Source organism: Drosophila miranda, chromosome 2, assembly GCF_003369915.1.
Source record: "Drosophila miranda strain MSH22 chromosome 2, D.miranda_PacBio2.1, whole genome shotgun sequence".
In the NCBI taxonomy this organism is placed as follows: domain Eukaryota; kingdom Metazoa; phylum Arthropoda; class Insecta; order Diptera; family Drosophilidae; genus Drosophila; species Drosophila miranda.
Window position 1 is genome coordinate 15,961,414 of NC_046675.1, and position 22,636 is coordinate 15,984,049.

Sequence of the window (22,636 nt, forward strand, 5' to 3'; positions counted from 1 at the left end):
CTGCCCCTTTTTCTGCCAATACCACTGTTGTCCATCTAGCAGGCGATTAAGCGTGACCAATGGCTCTGCTACTTACCCTCCATGGCGACCCGCGGAAAATGTTTATGGGAATGCGCACCCCTTTGCAGTAAACAGTAAGCGCCAACATTTAATCACATCGAAGCGTTCAAAAAGAACACACAAAAATATAGTGCAGAGACGAGAAGTAACTCAAGGCAAGTCCCCGGTTGGCTTTTGTTAGCCATCGCTGACAGCTGCATAAATTGCAGACCATTCTGGTCCAGGGCCCACGGTCCAGGGAGCTGGAGCATTTCCATTGTAAATCCCTTACCTGGGGGAACAACAACAAGCAACTCTAATCGCAGCTGTTAGTTACGGTAGATTGATTCCTGAAAAGGGGACACTAGCTGGAATGGACCTGCCAGCGATTTATGGTCAGGTAAATACTGTTCCTTACCTTTCCCCTCGGATATCCATACGTGGAAGCGTTCACTTCGCTTTCTCTCTCATTCAATGGCCGGCTAATGAATGGTTCGACTCTCCATTAACTGGGCTTATTTTTTAAATGAGAGCCTTTTAAATTACTCAGTAAGACCAACACTTCATGGCACTCAACTAAACGCATTATACCATCAGCCACCACATACATACACGCACACAGACACACTAGACAAACCGCTAATTGAATTAAAGCCACTTCAAAGTTGGAAAAGTTCGGTTCTATACTCGTATATGATTTCTTTTTGTGGTCTGCACAGCTGCCGCCTGGCATTCCACTTAACAGGCAGCCAGCAGAGGCAGCACCAGAACGAGAGCGAGTCAGCAGCGAGGCAGCAACAATAATTACGCTTTAAAATGCTAATACATCAGCGTGAGCGTAATTACTTCAAACACCTTACCGCATGTCAGGTGTTTGGGAGTTGGTACCACCATCATCATCAGGGCCAGCACACGGTCGCCTAATCCCTGCAGCTTGGGCCCAGCAGTCCTTCAACTCATTAGCAGTACCAGCACCAGCACCAGCACCAGCAGTGGAGGCAGTGGAGGGAGCTCCCCAAAAAACAGACACGCAGACACACACAAAAATCAGGCGACAGAGCAAAGTCAGACCAGAAGCCAAAGCCAAACTCATTTCTATGTATTGTAGGTGTATGATACACTCGAGGAAAATATTTATTGTTGTTTCTAAATAGTGACCATTCTCATTATTTCCTGGCATAATGCGTCATTAAGTTTAAGAGAGTACTATTTTTCGCCTTTAACTTTTTAAGAATAAATGGACTAGAAAACATCTCTGGCTGTGGATTCCACTCACTCTGGTTTATCTTCCACTATGGAATATTTCTAATATTTATTTCAGTTATTTCTTGCTATTTTTCTGAGGAATGAGGAAACCAGAATATTTTTGTTCTCAGTGTAAGTGAGTGTCTGTTTGCTGTCTGTGTGTGTGTGTGAGTGCGTGAGGAAAGAGAGTGAGAGAGAGAGAGTGTGAGGGCTGCACTAATGTGTCATGTTAAATTAACACTTTAATTTATTCCGCGTTTTCAGAGCTGCAAAGTGCATATTTAATCAGTTTGTATTTGCGCTTCCTTCGTCCGTCGTCGCCCCAGTGAGTTTTTTGGACTGCGGCTGGGAATGGAGATTGGGACGTGGAATGGGACTAGGTCTGGGGCTGGCGCTGGCTTTGGCGCTGGCGATGGTGTCTGCCTAACGCTTTGTATTTGTATTTACAGCAGAGACCTTGCCCCCAACACCCACCCTTCAACGACCTCTGTTGCTTTTGCGAGAGGGCTTTTTTATAAGCCCGTTTAATTCATGCTTGTATTTTTAATTGCTGCGTTTAACACACAAACGGAATTTTTAAATATGCAAACACATTGCCAAACAATAGAAAGTAATAACGGAACGCAACATATAAAATTTTGTATGCATATATATATAGATATACATACATATGTGTACATGCATTGCAATTTCAGCGAATTTCAGCAAACCGTAAATCCGAGAAATAGGATGGAAATATATATCAAATAATATGGAATTTCGAATATGGATGGAAAAGGATGGAATAATAATGCTGATATAAATATTTATTTAATTTAATTCAAAGTATAATTTGAATTGGTTCCTATGTGCAAAGCTATAACGTAATAGAATTGGAACGGTCCAGCATACCATATCATAATCCCATCAGATCATCAAAATCCAATACAAACTTTCTGTAATATTAAAAATATTAAAAATCTAAAATATCAAGTAAATGAAAGTTCATGTGTTTATGCAAATCTATAGACTTCCGATATGGAAACCATATCTGGACAAATACTTGCCAATTAAATACCTATTTTATAGTCAATGTTGTAAAGAGATCTTTAAAGCAAAATCATTTGTGGGCAAAACTTTTGTTAATTAAAATGCATCCCTGCTGTAGTTAAGAGCTCAATTGTTGCCAGAATCCTCGAACCGCGTTGTCAGTGTGCGGTCGGGACTTTATTTTCTACAATCAGTTTTTTTTTTTTGTTGTTGGTGCTGTGTCCGCACCACTTCTCTGTGTGTGCAACATGTGGGTCCATTCAAGTGGACAACGCAGTCGATTCAAAGCACGCTCCGGTCAAAAGGCCAACCCAGTGGGGGGTCGAAAAGGGCCAACATGTCAACGTCATTATGATCAAAGGCCAAAAGTGCAACGGCAGTAGTAGAGCAGGCAGCCCCGGCAGCCTCGGCAGTCCAGGCAATGCGCAGCTGCTGTCCCCAGCACCCAGCCACCAGCCACCTAATGCTATAAATAAAATAACCTTTTGGTCCGCCTTAAAGCCAAATCAGCTTGCAACACATGCTGGCTGTCTGCACTTATGTAAGCCTTCACTTAATCCACCGCCAGGACGTGGTCCCAGAGTAGAATCAGGACCAGGACCAGGACCATGGCCGGCAGATGAGGCAGCACAGAGAAAAGTAGAAGTTAATTGGATGAAGCTGCCGGAGGTCGAGGTCGGCAGAGGTTGGCGGCCTGATTGAGCTTTTTTGTTAGCAATGTCCCGGATTACTCTATCAAATTGTTCGCTATTCCACACATACTACTGCAAATGCTGATAATTCGATGTTAAATATTTCATTTTCTATCTTAATTTGTGTATGTAAGTTTATCCGTGGGAAAAGTTAGCGTGAACCTTCCCCGACCAGTCTCCAAACTTAAGTTTCGAATGTTGATGCGGTATGTTTTAATCCGGACTTGATTTATTTGATAACCTTCGGTTAATTTGCCTTTGGTACCGAAAAATACAAAGGCCATACTCGCAGTGCAAGGAAGAAATCATCTTCTACGTATAGCCATTTATACCAGTTTCAGAATTAGCATTAAAATTATTTTTCATCCCGTTTCAATTGTAGCGAAACAATTCTTGTTCAATTCTTTGGGATGACTTTCTTTCAGTCCCTCAGCTGGAGCTTTTTCACACATTTTCCACCAGGTGGCAGGTGGCTCTCTGTCTTTCATTTCGTTTTCTACTCAAAACACCCACGGCTCAGTGGCAGCAATTCGGTTGTAAAAACACAGCTGCACCAGAACCCAAAATGGAGTAAAAACCACCAGCATAGAGCCGGCACGGGCGCAGGGAAAGGGGAGTACATTTCACTTTTCTTCCATCGCCGCCGCAAATCAACCGCCAGGCACTTTGGGCTATCAAGTTGGACCGTGCCCGATTCGTTTGTGGGTGATATGAGGATGAGGACTCACACAGGGCACACAGGGGTCGAGCCTATGCTGCCAACTTTCAATTAAGTCGGTCCCCGGCCTGCAAAGGAAAGGAAGGCGAAGCGAGCCGGCTCGGCAATCACCTGAGGTGGCTGTGGAAGTAATTTACGCACTTGAATTAATTTTCTCCACGAAAAGAGTTGCGGTGCGGCCCGTTCCCCGTTCCCCCTTCCCCCTTCCCCGTTTCGGGTTTGGGCTAAAGCAAAACTTCCCGTTGAACCCGGGCATACATATCAATCACAAATATCACCGGAGAAACCTTTGCCCGGTCGCTGGCCCTTCACCCCTTAATTAGAAAGTAAATTGTGGCCATTAATTAAATGCTCAAATAAAAGTTTTCCATTTCTTTTTTGGCACTTTACGGTTCTTAATCAGAGCCTGTTGCAGCTGAGATTTTTGGACAGGCTGTCAGGTAGGCTGGCAGGCTGTCTGGTTGGATGGAATCATTTACACGCAATCAGCACGCCTCAACGCCTGTCAAATTAGAGCCCTGTCATAACTCAATTTGATGTGCAATTTCATGCACCTGCGATGGCACGTAACAGCCACTCGGCTCGCCTTCACTTAGCACCATTGTATCGTCACCTGCATAACCAAGTAGCCAGCCATGGCCACAATTTTCTAATCACTGAACTGTCCGCCGCTTACTCAGAAAAAATACAACAACGGCAGGGTGGAAGTGTAAGAGTCCGCTGCCATCAAAGGGTTTGTACCCCCTCTTACGAGTATACTCGTATGAGTGTGGGGTAATTGGGGTACGTGCACTCACTCATGTGCATAAAATGAGCAATTTTAAAAAAACAAACAAAAGAAGCAAAGAGTCAATAGCCAATAGCCAACAATTTGCACACAAAGGACCCGACAAAAATCCACAAGCAATCTGGCTTCAAGCGGATGTAACAAATAAAGGATACCCAATAGTTGTGATTGTGAAAAATAAACCCAGGAAACTGGGTAAACGAAATTCAAAACTCTTCAAATTGGTCAAGACTATCTGTATAACATTACTAATACGTACATACATATGTGAAATATTGAATAATAATAATAATATTAATACGAATAGTCTAAGTATCTGCCGTGACTTTGCACACTTTCTACCGTTAGCAGAGATTGTAAAATTTTTCTAAAATTTTTTGTAGTTAGCTGAATATTTAAGAGATACTTTGTGAAATAACTTTTATCATGATTTTTATTCATTTATCATTAAAAAAAATACGAAAAAATTATCTTCTGTTGATTTGTTGATCATAAAATTTCATATTTTAGTAAAATTAAGTTTTAATATCGGGGAAAAGAATTATATGCTAAAGTGTTTTTAATGAAACTCTTAATTTTTTGGGCTTGGCAACATTCCAGTGGTAATCCCCATACATGTATGGTTTGCTCCTAGTCATTCTACTTTCATTTCGAATTTCTATAATAATATTGCAGAGAATTATAGAAAGCAAGCGTATTTTCTCAATGTGGAAAACCAATGGAAAGTACACTTCACCACTAAAAAATACAAATAAAAACGGGAGACAGGAAAAGACAGACACAATATGTGAGGTTTGGAGGCGTGCCAAGAAACAAAAATATTTAACAGCACCAGTGACGGTGATGAAAGGTTATTTAGTCTGGCCACCAGTGCGGATTAAAAGATGACAAATAAGGTGAGATGAAATGCGATGATCAGCAATGCCGACTCAACCCAATCGGAACCGTAAGAAGAGAAGAATTATATGCTTGAACAATCTTAAAGTAGAAATGTGGACCTCATTATAGCCTCTTGTAAAACGCCGAGGCACCCCAGAAGCGTTTCCACAGGCCGCATCTGCCTGGCAGCCACGACTGGCGTCAAAGAGGTGAAAGAAATGGCACCTTGTCCGCTGGAAATGCAATATGTCCATGGATACCAACCTAAAGGCACAGCGGGGCAGAGCAGAACAGAAAAGAACAGAAGGACAGGTGGACAGGTGGAGGCCGAGCAGCGAGCACTCGCTGCAGGGCCGAGTCAGTCGGGCGTGCAATTGCAAATTGCTCGGTTCGATGGGGGAGGGCAAGTTAATCATCAGCCATTGTACGAGCATATGGTAAGTAAGTAACTAGCGGACAGATAATAACTTCGTTTAGCTACGTTTGTGGGTCCTGCCTTTTCTCTCTCGTGAATAACTTACGAGTAAAAGGTTCTTTGGGTCATTTTCCTTTATGACCATTAAAAATCCCTTCCACTCGAGCATATGACATGGGTTTCTCTCTAATTTCCGGCATCCACATCCACATATCCCACAAATTCGTTCGTTGGACGTGTGTACCATGTGTATGTGTAAGTATTTTTGTTGTACAGTACAACACAAAACGGAAGTTATTAATTCTTACGCACGATTTCGCTCGATTTGATTTTTATATGAATTGCTATTGATATTGGTATTGAAGTGGTTTTGTCTTTTTTTTCATCGTTGTTGTTGGTTTGTTTTGGCCCCAAAGTGCCAGGTAATTGAAATGGATATATACAATTGTGATCTCTGTGGGGGCTGCACTCGAGCGTACACCTTTTGTGGGTTATGAATTTTTATGATGGAACAACGAAACTCCATAATGGAATATTTTATACGGCCAAAAACACACACACACACACACATACACACACACAACCGGAATGTACGGGTATCTCGCATAGCAAATTAGAGTTACTTCCTCTCACCCCCTATCGTGTTAGACCAAATATTTGTAGAGAGACCTACATGAGAACTACACGAGTCAAGGAATAATGCGATTAATATTTAATCTATTTTGTTTGCAATTTGCACATAATTAAGCGCGCTCAAATATTACATTAAACTATGCACGAGTGCCCGCAAAACTATTCCGGCTCCCCAGCTGCGAGCTAGGAGTCCGCTCCAGCAGCCAAAAAATGCACGCATATGTGGTGTGGCTCGTACCTCGCGAAACTTATAATTAAATCATGCGCAAATAATTATGAAGCCATGCCTCACGCCACCTCCCCCTCCCCCTTCCAACCAGCACCAAAACAAAAAACGATATCTGATATCTGCGCATAATTATGCACATGCTTTCTGGGGATGTAATATTGCATTTCGACAAAATTCAACATATTAGCTTCGTTAGAGGTCGGCCCCGGCTGGTCAGCATAGGTTTTAATAAAACAGAAAGGCCTCTCTGCTAAGCCAGGAACGAGTAACTGAACCCTTTGGCAGAAAAAACCTGGTCTGGTGTAACGCAAGGCTTTTTCAAACATTATTGGACTTTATTCTCTGCCATTACGTATGAAAATTATTAAACTGCCGGTGGTGGTGCGCCAAGGAGTCGGGGCTGGAGAGCACGTACGATAATTAATATAATTGAGGCAATCAAGACTGCACGCATTTGTTGGCAATTTATCGGCTCTCGGCCATTTACCCAATTGGTGTTAAAAATAATGCATTTAACCCGCTGCAATACCAGGAATAGCGGGGTGTGGGGGGGGGCGAGAAGTGGAGATGAAGTGCCACAACCAATGAGTGGGTGTGTGAAAAATTGGCATACTTAAATGGGAGCGGTGTTGTGCCAGGGACCCTTCATACTTAAATGCTAAAGGGATTACCAGGGATGCGTTAGGCCATACTCAAACGGTAACGGTATGCCCAGGAACGAGACTATGGCTATGGCTATTGCTATGGCTATGAGGACAATTGTGGGCACACAAATGGAGGCCAATTGCAGTCGGACATGTGCCAGCAGCCAAATGGCCAGCATTAAAATTTAGAAAATCCCCCGCCAACGTCTGTCCGTCCATGTGAATGGCCACCACGTCCTCGTCCTCGTCCACGTCCAGCAACGGACCGACCACAACGTAACAGGTTAAACACTGCGCCACGTTAATTGCGTCGCTTAATTGCGCCACAGTTGCAACTGTTGCATGTGTGTGTGCGTCCCCTGATGGTGCGATTGGGCTGGGCCATTTTTATGCAATAACAATAAGGCTGCATAACAATGAAGGGAGCCCATTTTGGTCCTTCTTTTTTCTTTTTTGAAAAATTACTCAACACAGTGAGAACAGCAAAGAGCCATTTGCACTGGCTGCCACAAAATGTGGCCAAATGAACAGCACACACACAGTCACGGGACTGCTCTCTAATAGTTTGCCGTGGCCATATGCCTCTTCCACCAGTAACTTCATATTCTGATGCACTTGAAGAAAAAAAATGATGCAAAACAAGGAAAAACCTGAAACGAAAGAAGACAGTCTGAGAGGATTAATTTACCCAATCCTCACATCATAAGCACTGTTCGTAGAGGAATCCACACTGCAAGCCAAGATTTGCAAGCGGCTAAGCCATAGATCCTTTTTTTCAGTGATCCATTCCAGCACACACACAATAGCTACTCTAATTGCCATACATTTTCGGTTTTTCAATGGTTTAGGCCAGGGACAAAACGTACCCAACCCGGACCCATCTCCCATCTCGGCCCAAATTGAGCCTTGTTTTGTGGCCACTGCTGGTCAGCAGAGGTCGAGTAGAAGGAGCACCATCACCAATGGCACTCTCTTAATACCCACTCCTCGGCATTGTCCTAGTGTACCCGAGCCGAGTGTTTGTGCGTGTGTGTGTGTGCTCAATTGTGCATGCAAAAAACGAACATTTAAGTTAATTTTTGGCTACGCAAATTGCACAACTTTGTCAAGTGATTAATTTCATAGACAATTTCTGTGGCTGGCAGACTGGTCCCACTGGACCCACTGGACCCACCGGACGCACTGGAGTCTGTTCAGCAATTTCCTGGCAGTGACCAAGTATTTATCTTTGGGTTTCTATTGCTGTTGAAATCGTTTTGCGGTCAGTTCAGTTCAGTCCAGTGGCTCAACTGGATCAAATTGACTTGGATAGGGTTCTACTCGTATTTACAGTTGAATACAATAGAAGGAAAACCAATGGGAATTACGTTACTTGCCTTTCAATTAGAATTCATGCAAATTGTCATAAATACTCCTAAATATTTGAAGAAGATGTTTTGTAAGCGGTTGATTGGATTATTTAAAAGATACAGTTGTAGGACTTTGATTTTGTGTTGTTCATCTCTATGGCTTTTCTTTACAGGTATTGCTGGTCTGCAGATATTCGATTTATTCTAGATGTTCTGGACCACATTAATCAGCTCTCTTATGATATAATTATGCTATTCATTAGCCATGTTGTACAATTAAGTGTATTATTCATGCTCTAATTTGCAATGCCCCTATTCTGCTGTTTATCCGCACACTCCATCCTGATCCTGATCTATTAAAACTCATTAATTCAATGCAATTGCCTCAGGTAAAACATTAGCATATTACAAACCATGTTGGGGGATTTTGTTTTCGATAAAAGAATAGCTTCCCCAGAGCCATTTTCGCAGCACCCGCATCAAAATAATTTCATTTTCTATTCAAATTTTGTACATTATTGGGGCCTTTGTTACCGCCAAAGAATACATACTACGATAAAAGAACACACAAAAATACACCGCTGACAGCCGCAGGGAGCAGCTACCAAGGACATGGGCACCGCCGCCAACAATTCGGCAACCAAAATGATAAAGTCAATTTGCAATTAGCTAATGCACGGCAAGGGCGGCGCTGCATCAAACATTTTTGGCATGTAAATTAATTTAGCCGCCTCTAATTAATTTGTGAAAACATTTTAGTCAATTATGTTTACGGTGGCGAGTGGCACGACGGCTTTTCAGGTCCCAGTCTCTTTCCAAACTCAATTTCTCTGATAATGTAATTTGGTGTCACACGCGGAATGAGAGGACTGAGAGGCAATGGCGAAAGGAAAACTCCATCAAGTTTTCCTCACAACGATTCGCATGCCCTGCACAATTTATCAGGTCATCAAAAAGTCCCAATTAAGCGATGAAATATGATTTATTTGTTTGCAAAGATATGTCTTATAGTTAATGCATTTGTCATATATTGAATATTCCTTATGGCTAATTTTATATATATTGCTGAATTCTATATATTTTTATTTTATTTTGTACTTTCTTCTAAACACAATATTTGAATCAAAAATAATTTATATTATTTTAATTTTGATTTTAATTATGGTTTTTAAGAGGTAGCATTAGTTCCGTTTTAGATTTTAATGCATCTGAGTCTGAATTTGGTTGGGTTGATAACCGATTTTATCTAAACTTGGAAAAGATATGATAAGATATTAACCAACGCTGGAGTATGTATTTTTATAAGGGAGCTGATATATTTCTTATCTTACCCATTGAAAGATAATGGAATATTAATGTGTCCGATTTTCCCCACTAAAAAATATTGGATATTTTATTTAAAAGTCAAAAGAGACTCATTCAAGCTTTTGGTGACACAGTTCTTATGCTGCGATAATAGTTTTGAATATTAAGACTGAGGGACTGATGAGCACAACTATAGCTTTATCGAATAAAGTGATCTGAAATGTTTGTACGGATCAAAGGAATGGCTGCTTGCTCCCTTGAAAACAGCAGAGTCCTATAGACTCCGATTTGACAGCCACCCGAAATTGGCTAGCAAAAACAATGCAACGCTAACTGTCAGCTAGCAGCCCAGTCTCAACTCCATTCCGTTTGTGGGCCGGCCTGGGGCCAAAATCCTGCTCTGCGCCCTTTTTTCTGTCATGGTTTCATTTTTGGCTTTTGGTTTGCATTATGTTTTTGTGTGGAATACTGCTCTTGGCAGCTGGACAAATTGCCTGTCCATGTAACGAAAATAATCAGCTTTGTGTTATTTTTTGGAAATTTTATAATCGAAATCGTTGACGCTGACGCTGACTGGCCGCCGACCGACATGTTGCAAATTGTTTGGGGGCTAATGCATAATGCATGTGATTTGGAATCAATATTCTGTTATCTTTTGCTGAGGTTTTCATGCCGGGATTTTTTAATAATGCCGGAACCCCACACCCACATCCCCACCCACTTCACGATCCGTTCGGCTACTTAGATTTAATAATGCGCACTCAGGCGTGCAGACATATGTGTGTGTGTGTGGGGGGGACTGTGTGTCCTCCCTGCCACCCTATTACTTGTGCTTCACTGACCCACAGGCCAAATCAAAGGCCCTGGGGTCGCTCTTTTTTTCGTAATGTTGCCCTACACACACACAAGGAGTGGGGGGGGGGGGAAGCTTAAAAATTAATAATTCAAAGGTTTATGGTCCAAGGGCTGAGGCTGACCGGAGCTGCTTGACCCGTGGGGTTTTTGTCCTTTAAACTGGAAATCAAATTTCATTGATTTCCTTGCTTGACTTGAATTTCAAAATTCCTGGCTATATCTGGGAAATGAATTTAATTAGTTTGTTGCATTCAATTAAATTCAATTTGCACAAAGGTATCCACACATCCACACCCATGGAGGCATCTGCCTAACAGTCATGAAAACTTTGACGTTTTGTCGAAACTTTCGACAAAGTCATTATTCATAAGTGTCAGAGAAGTGTGGGCTGGGAGTTGTGGGCTGCTTCTGATTCGGGGGCGGGTCTGTGTCTATCATCAACAAGCACGAAACATGTTAACTGCAATCATTACAAGGTAATTAGAAGTTTTCGACAGAAACTAACAAAAGCCGAGCCAGAGACCAGATTCCGATATGGAGCCTGGCAATTTTACAGCTTCTCTCGTGTATTTAGACGGAGCTTTAATTTAGTTATGCAACCGAGGCACATCAATCTTCTGGAGGCTTGGAAGGAGTATCAGCTCTCTCTTTCTTTTTTGGGATTATCTGTGTGTGCCGCCAGGTATTGGTGGGTGGTCTGTGTATGTGTGTGCTGCCGTAACATACGCTGCCATGGTTTGTTGAATTTGAGTTTAATGACGTGTAAAAATGTTTTCACGGCTTTTGATTATATTTTACCTTATGCGCCGCTAAAGTTTGGGGCAACCCACGACCACCCCCCACCCGGCATATGCTCCCTTCCGACACACACACACAGGCCAATGTATATATGAATATCCCTTCCGTTTGCCATTTGCAATGAATAATGTCAACGTCGCGCAACGTCTCTGTTTTGCATATGAATACCTTGTGGCATCATCGCTGATTAGCAACGGCGACTGACAATGGATGCTGGATGCTGTTTTTTGGGAGGCAGCGGAAACATTTTAATGACAATCATTGGCTCACACCCACCGCCTCGCAATAACATCCATTACCCTTCCCCTTTTAAGTGTCAGTTATCGTTTTCAGTCTACATATATGTATTGTATTTTTTGTTTTTGGGGAGGCCACGCAAGGTTTAGCAGACATAATGGCTGTGTATGACTTAATTAAAGTTTTGAGATTCGCGTTTTACATTAATTTTGATTGCTGCACATTGCAAAGTTATGCTGATGACAAACCAAACTTATTCAAGTTTTCCCAAGCGTAACGAAAGGGTCCCAAAATATGCAGGAAAACTTCTCTGGCACACAACCAGGTGAGGAATACTTAAGGAACCATCTTTTGCTTTATTTAGCATTAGATTTATATGAAATACTGATTCTCTATAAATAGAGAAAATCTATATTTTCCACTCAGAATTGTTCCATTTAAAGAATCTCCACTGTAGCATACTTTGCAACGTCCCATAGATCTGTGTACATTTCGTATTTACTCTTTTCAATTGCCATATCTTTTCCCCGCTCGAGTGGCATTGGCTAGGCGCCTCATCTAACGGGAATGGAAAGCACACAATGCTGGTTGTTGCGCCGAAATACCCTCCGCCATTCACATTGCTCAGCTGGCTAAGAAAATTATTTTTAATGCTTGTTGGCAGTGCCAAAGTTAAGCACAAAAGTTTCCATGTTGTAAACAAAACAATGCGCTCTGTTGACAATTGTTCCCAGGCAGCGAGCCATCCAGCAAGCCATCCAGCGGCAGGCCAGCAGCTGCTCATGCTCCTGGCCCCCCACTCCTCCATTCGCTCCTTCCCCGTATTTGTGTGAGTGTTTTGACTTATTTAATGCTCGAGTAAACCTCTAAAAGAATACAAATCAAAAAGAAAAGCCGAAGCTGTTGATACACTGGCAGATATCCATCATATCAAAGTCAGTTGACCAGCCGACAGATCGTTATAGTCCTTATAGTGTTCTAGGCGGTGTTCCGAATGTGCACTGTAGCATCCACATAGCTGCCTGCCGAAAATCCTAACACCCTGTGGAAGGGTGTGGAAAAAAACGCAAGCTACTGGAAAAAAATAAAAAATAAAAACAATGGCACAAAGTCATAGAAAATACTTAGTAGATGGTAAATACGTGCAGCTTTGTACTTGTTGCATTACCCTTGCTACTTGCTACTTGCCACTTGGCGCATGGCGCATGGCGCCCGGCGCCCGGCAGCTCCTGCAACCTCTTTCTTCCCCCGCAACAGACGCCGCATTGTTTCTGATGCTAAATGCAGTTTAGTGTTGTTGTGGGTTGTGGACAGGCGCAGGTGATATTATTGACCAAAGTTTAACAATTGCAAACAGTTACAAGTCACAAAACAATTGCTGCGACACTTTTTAGTTTTCCAACTCGCTGGCACTGGGGCCTGCCTTGTTGGGGCTTCTTGTTCTGCGTGTTTCTGCTTCTGTTTCTGTGTGCTTCTGTGGTGCTGTTTGCTGTGTCTGTGTGGCGTGTTCCTGTAATACCTTATCAAATATAAATAAAGACACTTTGTGCGGGCTTAGGGCTTACCTTTTTGGGGTTTTCCCTGTTGCTTATTCGGTGGCAAAAAGTTAATCAAACAAAGTTTATCCCAGGGAGCAAGTGCTCAGAGGACCATTGTGCACTTCTAATGCAGATGTGCACTGAAAATATACTACTATGTACTACTATACATGTTTTAAATTGTTTTCAAATGTATATTTAATAGTATAATGCAATAAAATCTCACTCTCTCTCTCTGTCTCTTCGCTTGCAGTTCAGAGTAGGTATATTAAAAAAAAGGGTAAAGCAATCCCCATCTCTGGTCTGTTTTTATTATGCATTGCTACAGTTGGTGCAATGTTCGTTACCAAATATCTTTCTTGTGGGTTCCACCCACTCAGTCATACACAGACAATGGCAGATTCCAAAACGTATTTGATGCACACAGAGAATGCAGTAGACAATGGAAGGCAGCTTAGGTGTGTTGGTTCATTAATTTCCACAAATGAAGCAACTGCAAATCCATTCGCCAGCTTCGGTAATAATCAACAAGCCATTCAACAGATAAAGGTAGCTTAAAATTTCCAATTTCCAGTTGCCATTCAGCACAGAAACACACAACACTCAGAGCCATGAGCGAGTGGACAGAACAGAACAGAACAGAACAGAACAACCTCATGGCCATGTGGGAGTGGACAGTCGTCTATACATGCTCGTAGTCTCATAGGTAATGGACGGTCGGTCCTTTTTTGCCGCTCCAACTGTGACCAACAACAACTTATTGCGGTTACGAATTGTGGCAAAAGCTATCAATGATATTATCAACGGACAGACAGACAAACAGACTGGCAGAACAGGAAAGAGTAGAGCAGAAACCTAAGCGGAACGGAGCCCAAACCAAATCGAAACGAACGTATGCAAGCCCAATTACATCCGGTTGCAGTTTCAATTTCAATTTGCCGTGGCCGACGAACAATGGCCAATGGGTTGGCTGTTGGCTGTTGGCTCTGCTGTCCTGTCTGGCGGCCCCAAAAAGGGCCAAAGGATATAAAGGCCGAAATGCCTCTGGCATGCACTGCCGCCACTGCTGATGCTTGGCATAATATTAATTTAAATTAGACAAAATACCATAGGCCCCAGGTATGACAGGCCCTCTGATGTGGTGAGGTGCGTATTTCAATAGCAGTGCGTGGTGCCTTCTGGCGTGACGTGACGTGGCGTGGCGTGGGTGTGGTGTGTGTAGTCTCCAAATGCAATTTTGGCATTTTGGTTGAGTGGCCTGGGTTGGACAGCAGCTAATAACGATGTGCCCTGCACTCAATGTGACCTGTGGGAGCATCAATTATCATTTACTAGTACTTTTACTTTGCTGCTTTCCATGGCATTCATTCACTGAGAGGAGGATTAATAATAATTCAGTATTTCAGAGAATGGGTACCATTTTAGTCGATTCATTAAAAGGCACAACTATTTGGCGTTTTGCCTGGCGTAGCGTGAAATTTGTAATTTGCCAATGCGATTCGAAACTTTGAATAAGGGCAACAACGCAACCGGAAATTCCGATTGCGACTGACCTGCCTAATTATCCAGAAAATGCAGTTAATACTTTTCGACCGAGAGGAAAATGAAACCTCGGGGACGGAGGGGAGTTGCGAGGAGAAAACTGCTTTTTGCGCATTTGTTTATTTGAAAATTTTGGATGCATCACTTAATTGCATTAATATACATCGATCTGGTATATGCAAATATATTTTTGGGAATTGTCACAGCTGCCCCACCCCCTCCCCCGATACCAGTGTTTGAATATTTTCCTGTGTTCTCCTCTATATTTGCCTGGATTTCCACGGTTTTTTTGACCGCCATGAAAATTAGCAAGGCAAATTGCTGCCATTGACGGGTCAGCATATTTTTCTTCTAATAATAGAGTTGTTGCCAATTAACACGCCGGCACGGCACAAACTCATACACAATCGGGCAAGTAGGGGGGTACGTCCACGCATGCAGAAGACCGAAACAGATTTCCGCTTCCGTTTTGCATTAGTCGCTTCATGGATCTACATATACATATACATATGTACATACATATATTCGTACATATTCGGGGTGACGCTGCTGCTGCTGTTGCTGCCGCACATAATTTATGGAAAATTGTTTGCATTTAATTGCATGGTTTAGCTTTAGCCCCATGTTGTTCTTGTTGCCCACATTGTTATGCATAATTCATTTGGGTGGTACAGACGGTCGTGTGAGGGGCGGGGATTGGGGAGTGGAGAGTGGGGAGTGGGTGTTGCAAGTGAGTGATGAATTCGCTCTAATTAACTGCAACTCATCAGCTCATTTATCCAATGGCCTGTCTGGTCGTCCAACGAGATATATGCATATGCATATATTTGTACCGTTAATGTCGCCTGGCTAGTGTGCACAGACTTTGGTTTGGTAAATAATGCAGTATTTGACTGACGGCTTTATTAAGATTGAAATGCGAATGCATTTTTCAATGTGAGTTTGTTCAAAGAAAACTCAAATACTCCAGGCATACCATAACGATATAAATTACTTATAGCCTGATGAAATTGGACTTTGGACAGCCTTATGGGAAAAGCTTGCAGTGAGAGCAAGAAAGTTATATGCGCCAGCTGCGGCAGAAATATTCGATAGCCACACTTTTAAGATTCAATTTCTGTCTCTCATAGTATCTCTCTCTAAAGTCTAGTGTCATACGGCTTTATTTAATTCCGCAATTTCGAGGACTTTAGTGCATTAATTAATATTCTTTTTATAACATTGTCACCCTCTGGTGTTTGAAACTAAATTACATTCATAACTTTTCCAACACTAGTAGTGACATCTCTCAATTAGTGAAAACAAAAATAGTCTGGCTTATAAAGCAATGCAATTTGATGTGGCTATAGAATCTGTTTACTCTCATTGTTTTAGTATGAGGCCAGTCTCCAATTTCTGTCTGGGCTAAACGCAACATCTGCTTGAAAGGTGCAAGATTTCTCGGCTTATAACCCAAACAAAGTGGTCAACAAAAATTGCACTGCACCGCAGAGAAAACAGACAGAAGGCCGACTTTCATATTGACAGAAAACAATTACCATTCTGCCACCGAAGAGACAGGTGACAGCCGCAGGGAAAATTAAAAGGAAAATTAAACAATTAAAGCAAACAAGATGAGCGATTCAGAAGTTGATATCGGGGAATTGGCCGAGGCCGAGTACATCTGTGGATGGATTTTGGACCTGTGCAACAAGGAGAACCGTCCTTTGGCCATGCTAGAGCTTTGCGAGCGTCGCCAAATAATCGTAAATCTCGGTCCCATGCTGTGGCAGTCGTTTGGCACTGTGGCCGGGCTATTGCAGGAGGTGACTGACGTCTATCCGGCGGTGTCGGCCAACAGTTTGGATGAACAGCAGTCGCAGCGCGTTTTCGCGGCCCTCAGCCTCTTCTTGTCCATGGCCAAGCATCCGGATACTGGAGTGCTGCTGATGCGCACCCACGTGTTCTACTATCTGATGCCACTGCTGAAGCTGACCCAGAAAACGCTTCCCATCGAGAAAGTGCGACTCTCGGTCCTGATCATCATCTGTGGCCTGCTGAAAAAGAACACAACGGAGATCATCTGCTACACAATAGCCGCCGAGATGATTCCTCAACTCCTGCGCCAGCTGGAGCACGGCTCGAGCATGAGCAAAACACTCTCTTCGTTTATTCTCTACCGCATCCTGGACAATGCGGTGGGCCTGAAGTTTGTCACCCGTCGTCTGTCCCGTCGAACCCATCTTATCAACACTCTGGGCCGCGTCATCCATCAACAGACGCTGGAGCCGGATCCTCGTATCCTGCAACATGTCTTGCACATCTACACGCGTCTGGCGGACAATCCCAAGTCCCTCGAGATGATCCAGGAACACTTGCCGATGCAGCTGCGCAATGGATTCTTTTGCATGGATAATGTGCTCAGTAATGACACCGTCAAGTCCGACCTGCTGACACTCAACGAGAAGGTGGCCCGTAAGCCCATTAAGTGTAAGTATTGGATGGCATTTGTTTCGGAATTCAAGCAGTTCATTCTTGATCTATTGCAGCGCATGCAGGGAAATCCATCTGTTCAATTAATTGACGCACACGGGCAGCTTACACCTCGACAAGTTTCCTTTTTCGTTTAACCTTTATGTAATTTTTCTTGAGAATATATATGTATGTAGCCTTGCAACCACTCGGGGGAGCCCTGGCATCAGCATGTAAATTGCGTTACCTTTTCTCATTTTTAGTTCGGGCTGGGGATTGAATTGGTTTGCCTGGAGGGGGCATCAAATTTGCGTAATGCAATAAACAGCTCGTAAATATTTTGATACCAATTTTCCAGCGTAATTGACTCAACGGTACTTTGAATGTCAAACAATAAATTCAATTACCAATCCATAGCCCCAAATGCAGACCCCACTCTGTACCACACACTCTCCAGACATGTCAGGGATGGAATGGGAATGGGAATGGGTAGCAGCAACGCTTAACCCTACCGTGCACGTGCTACGGCTCCGTTCTGACATGGATATGCCGAAAAATCCTCGAAGGATGAAAATGGGACCGGAACTGGGGCTGGGGCTGCTGTAAAACCAAAGCAAGCGGAAAATCAACGCACAAGTCGATAAACATTTGTATGAACAGCCAAAGAAAGCAGAGAGCAAACAGCCCGGCAAAAAGGAAACCAAAGAATCAGTTTTGTAGTTGTAATCAGAGAGCGGGGCAGACGCCGGGTTGATCGCTGCCACAGCGTAAAACAATTTCATATAAAAACAAATGATTCTTGGGTCGCACATAAACAAAGCGCATCACAATGCTGGGGTGAGTCAAGCCATATAGAAGAAGAGGGGAGTACAATTCGAGGCAGATCAAAGCTCTGGGGAAACGTCTGGCAAGACCTGAAAGGAAAAATAATATGTTAATCCTTTCATGAAATGGTGGGGATAGGAATATCTTTACCTTGGATCTCCGTAAGGCTCCGAGAATATCAGAAAAGCATAAGCCGTTTGGATAATTGACGTGTCCAAGGCCTGAGAAGAAAAAGAACAATACATTTCAATTGAAACCTATGAAGGTGACAAGGTATTCATATATGTTTGTAGCTTTACCTTGAATTTATAGATCCGCTATCCATGGCTGCAGGAGGAGTGTATGCAGACCTACCTACAACACCTAAAAATCCCAGTGCAGTCAAGCCTCTCAACCCGGAAAATACGAACAGAGAGCAAGTCCGAGCCAAGACTGAATATTTCCAATAAAATCCGGCATGACAACAATAGTCAGCCCACTTAATCTCCATTCTGTTATTTAGGCTGCGTATTTTACCTGTAATCGTATGGTGATACCTCTTGGTATGAAAGATCATCCCAAAAGGCAACAGTACTGTCCAGCTAGCCAACAAAGAGAATCGGGTGAGGGAATCCCGAAACCAATTCGGTGTTACGTTTATGATGCACAAATTGAAATTTATAATAATTTTCCACCCATGTAGAACCAGAGCTGCTTCGCTTTTATCGAGAACCACCATATACAAAAACAACAAAAAACAGAAAAACAACAGCCAACAGCCCGGCGATGAGGGCAACAACAATGACAGTCAAACAATGCAAAATCAATTTAAATTTTCATCTCTCACACACACTCTGGCTGGCAGGCGGGCCGGCAGGCCGGCAGCAGGAAGAGGGAGGAAACGAACGGTCGGGTAAAATGGGGCGAAAGCGCACACAAAATGGGTGAGAAAATCAGTAAAGCAACCGCAATCTCTTACCAAATTGTTTCGAGGGTGGCGTGCCCTCGATGTTTCCTCTTCTGCCGCCACGCAACTCAATCATAAGTAAATATCTCAGGCACACAGACGCACGTGGAAATAAATAAAAAAAAGAAAGGGAAAAAGAAAAGCAGAGGGACAGAGAGGCGGAGAGGTTTTCCTCTTCGAAAAAGTGGCAGGCAGAGGCAAGCTTATTATGCCCTCGGGTGAAATATAAGCGGGAAAATGGAGCAGAGGCTGGGCGAATGGGTAACGAAGTATCGGGTTGGCAGGCAAGACACGTTCTAATAGATTTTTCCAGCCTCTCGCCTTTTGACGCTGCCAGGCCATACAAGTTACACATGTTGCTTTTGTTTGGCTTCCTGTCACACACACACACACGCGCGGAGATCCTTGGTGGAGTCACAACACGCACACTCTGAGACACTGGCATTTGACGTGGCAAGTCGGCGGCTGTACCTCCAATTTAAGGCCCTAAATCCTTTATTCAATTTTTAGCCCGACGAGCATGCAGCGTGATAAGCGCGTCACTGGCAAAGCCAAACGGATTTCGAACATAAATAGGCATTGATTAGGGACCGGGATAAGCCATATCTAAAAGTAGAGTGGGAGGATTACATATAAATCACATATACCTACTATTCATACATACTTACATACATACATGCATACATCAAACTATGCAAATTGTTGGCAATTGACTGGCAAGCAAATATGAAAATTATGCCATTGGCGTCCAACCGGCAACAATGACGGGCGGGGCGGTGCGGGGCGAGGCTGTGCGTCGCCTGGCCTCCAACTGGCAATCGACTTGGCTCGACTCCGAATGGAAGCTGCTGCAATTGACAGGCTCAGACCGGGCGAAGATGAGCTGGATGTGCACAGGAAGAGCTGGAGCCGGAAGCTGGCACACAACTAATTGGACATCCGTTTTCCTTTGCGATTATCGGCTCGGAATAAGGGCAAGGGCAAGGTAAAGGTAACTCAAGTATTCTTTCCATCTGCACTTCCCTTGTAAATTTTGTGCCACGTTATTAACGCCAGATTGAGTGAATGGCCAGGACGGGGGAAGCGGCAGGAAGCGCTGCTAAAAGGTCGCCATGACTCCAACTCCAACTCCGACATTGGCTGGATTCTATTTAGCTGCAAGCTCCTTGTCCGTGCCCGTGGGGAGCACAAAAGCGAACGTTCAAATTGCCGGTGTCGTTTGGCTTGATTTAATTGAAGCCGATTACACAGCTGGATATGGCAGACCCGGCCAATCCCAGACACTGCCGCCAGCTGGCAGCCTCATTAGATCGATCCCTGTCCGTGTTCATGTCCATGTCAGCGTCCATCTCCGAGTCTAGTTAATAAACGCAGTCCCGCTGTGATGACAGCCAAGCAGTTGATGTTATTTCTTTTAGCGCTTAAGTCGCATGTGCTAAACTTTTAAGTTCCACGAGCGCAGAGTGCCCTAAGCCGCTTAGTCGGGGACTTACCAGAGTCCACAACAAAGACATGACAAGATCAATGGCCACAGCGTCCCCGACCAGGTCGGAGTCCCCTCTTTCAAGTCAAAAGTTTTCTCAATGGCAACCACTTCAAAAGCCGCCTTTCAAGTGCTGCAGTCACTGATTGTTTGTCACCTGTTCCTGAACTCGGGCGGTATTCATTAGCAGCCCGCATGCCACGTCCCGCCCGCTTGCCCTGCCCCCTTTACATTGAGCACTCTTAAGCTAAATTAAGTTTTGATAATTCCTAATAATCTATTCAAGTAAGTTTTCAGAAATGTTTGTTCACTTTGCCGTCGCATCGCATCGGGTGGTGTGGTTGCGGAAATGGCTGCTGATGATGAGAAGGGACAAAACCGAGGGAGTTTCTAGATGAGGTGGTCTTTTGTTGTTCACTCCCCCATCAACACAGCGACACAGCAACACCGCACCACAGTGCAAATTGAATTTTGAAATTTTCTTAGATTTGAATTGTTAGATAGCTGGCGACTTATTAGAATGGAATACACAAAACCACACGGAAAAGTTTTGCGGTGTGTCCGCCTAGGCTGCACTGAACGAAATGGGCTTTAGCCAAGATTATTCAAAGGGAAACGCTGTGTTGAGAATGCTGGCAGTGACTCATTTGACGGGCTGAAGCTTTTCATATGACTAATTTCACAAAAAAAGAAACAATTATGATTGGAAGTTCATTAAAAACATTTACTTACATGGGTAGTGTGTACCTGATATCTTAAGTTCAGCATTACTTGAAGCCAATGATTGATTACAGAATTCTTCATCCTATGTATTCTGAAATTTATGTACAAACACACATAAGAACTTGGTGATATAGTGAAAGTAAATCCAATACTCAAGTATTCCTCGCGGAACGCCAACTCCAGAAATTCACTCCGCCACGCGGGCCGTCATCTCGGGGCAGTGACGCGTTGGAAGTATCTCGATCGCTTTCGCACGCCCGTGCTTTGGCACCCGTGGACACACGAATAACATAGTCAGCAACGTGGCTTATTTCCGAAGAGTAATTCACTTTCACTGATACTATTCTCTTACAACTTATCCGCATATGACGCCAATAACATAAACAAAGGCAAACAAAAGCTGGAATATCGATAAACACAATCTGATCAGCTGACAATAATCGAATATCATTAAAGGCTCCAGGGCTGCCAGCTCGTTTGTTAACGAGCATGTTACAACATAATAAATTTTATTGTTTTGCATTTGTTTGATCCCGCGTGTGATTTCTCTCCGTGTAATGGCTTTGAAAAACTTTGCAGCAACTATTGTTGAAAAGTTTTCAATTGAGAATATTAATTTAGTCAATACATGTGGGTGCAGGGAAATCCGGGCACTGGCGGAGGCCAAACCAAAACAAACGGTAAAAGTTTTGTGGTTTCACAATGCCCAAAAGAGAGGCCAAAGCAGCTGAGCTCCGGTTCAGGCTGATGCTCAGGGGTCGGGCCGGCCCCACCTGAGGTAGGAATAAGAAGAACTTGAGGGCGACAACGCGCCGGCATAATGTGGTTTTGTGGCGCAATTCCTATTAAGCAAGCGGAAGTATAATCAAGAACACTCTTACTCCATCCACGCAAAACACAGGCATGGCACACTCTCGTACACCACCATCACCCAAGGTACACCGTCAGCTAGCAGCAGGAGGAGGAATAGTAGCAGGCGGAGGATGGGATGGCACACGCACTTTGGTCCAATTAGCCGTGTGTCCAACCAAATTGGCTGTGGGCCATGCTTTGTTGTGGCCGACAGCGTTGGGCCGCCGTCGTCGTGTGCCACAAATGAAGTGGAGCCCCATCATCGGCTCAGTTTTCGGCGAATATTCTGCATAGCCTTAATGCCTTAATGCGGTCAGTTGTCACTTTGATCTGCTCGAAACAGGAAAATAATGTGTACCAATCTTGTGTATATATAACAGAAATGGAATACAGATCTTGTTCAGCCGCCGGGCACGGTCCGT

General features: G+C 43.5%; 1 long non-coding RNA gene across 3 annotated transcripts; it reads right to left on the reverse strand.

The window, feature by feature from the left end:
• Nucleotides 1-12,665: 12,665 nt before the first annotated feature.
• On the reverse strand, nt 12,666-21,881 carry LOC108157328. 3 transcript variants are annotated; one of them, XR_004471900.1, is made up of 7 exons: nt 21,515-21,855; nt 21,372-21,453; nt 19,821-21,312; nt 18,510-19,762; nt 18,361-18,431; nt 13,420-18,299; nt 12,678-13,364 (listed from the first exon to the last, which is right to left on the reverse strand). It is a non-coding gene; the product is annotated as an uncharacterized LOC108157328 (long non-coding RNA). The 3 variants fall into 3 exon arrangements; XR_001775173.2 differs by having other exon boundaries at nt 19,825-21,312; nt 21,515-21,853; XR_004471901.1 differs by lacking the exon at nt 19,821-21,312 and having other exon boundaries at nt 12,666-13,364; nt 18,510-18,726; nt 21,515-21,881.
• Between the last annotated feature and the right edge of the window lie 755 nt (nt 21,882-22,636).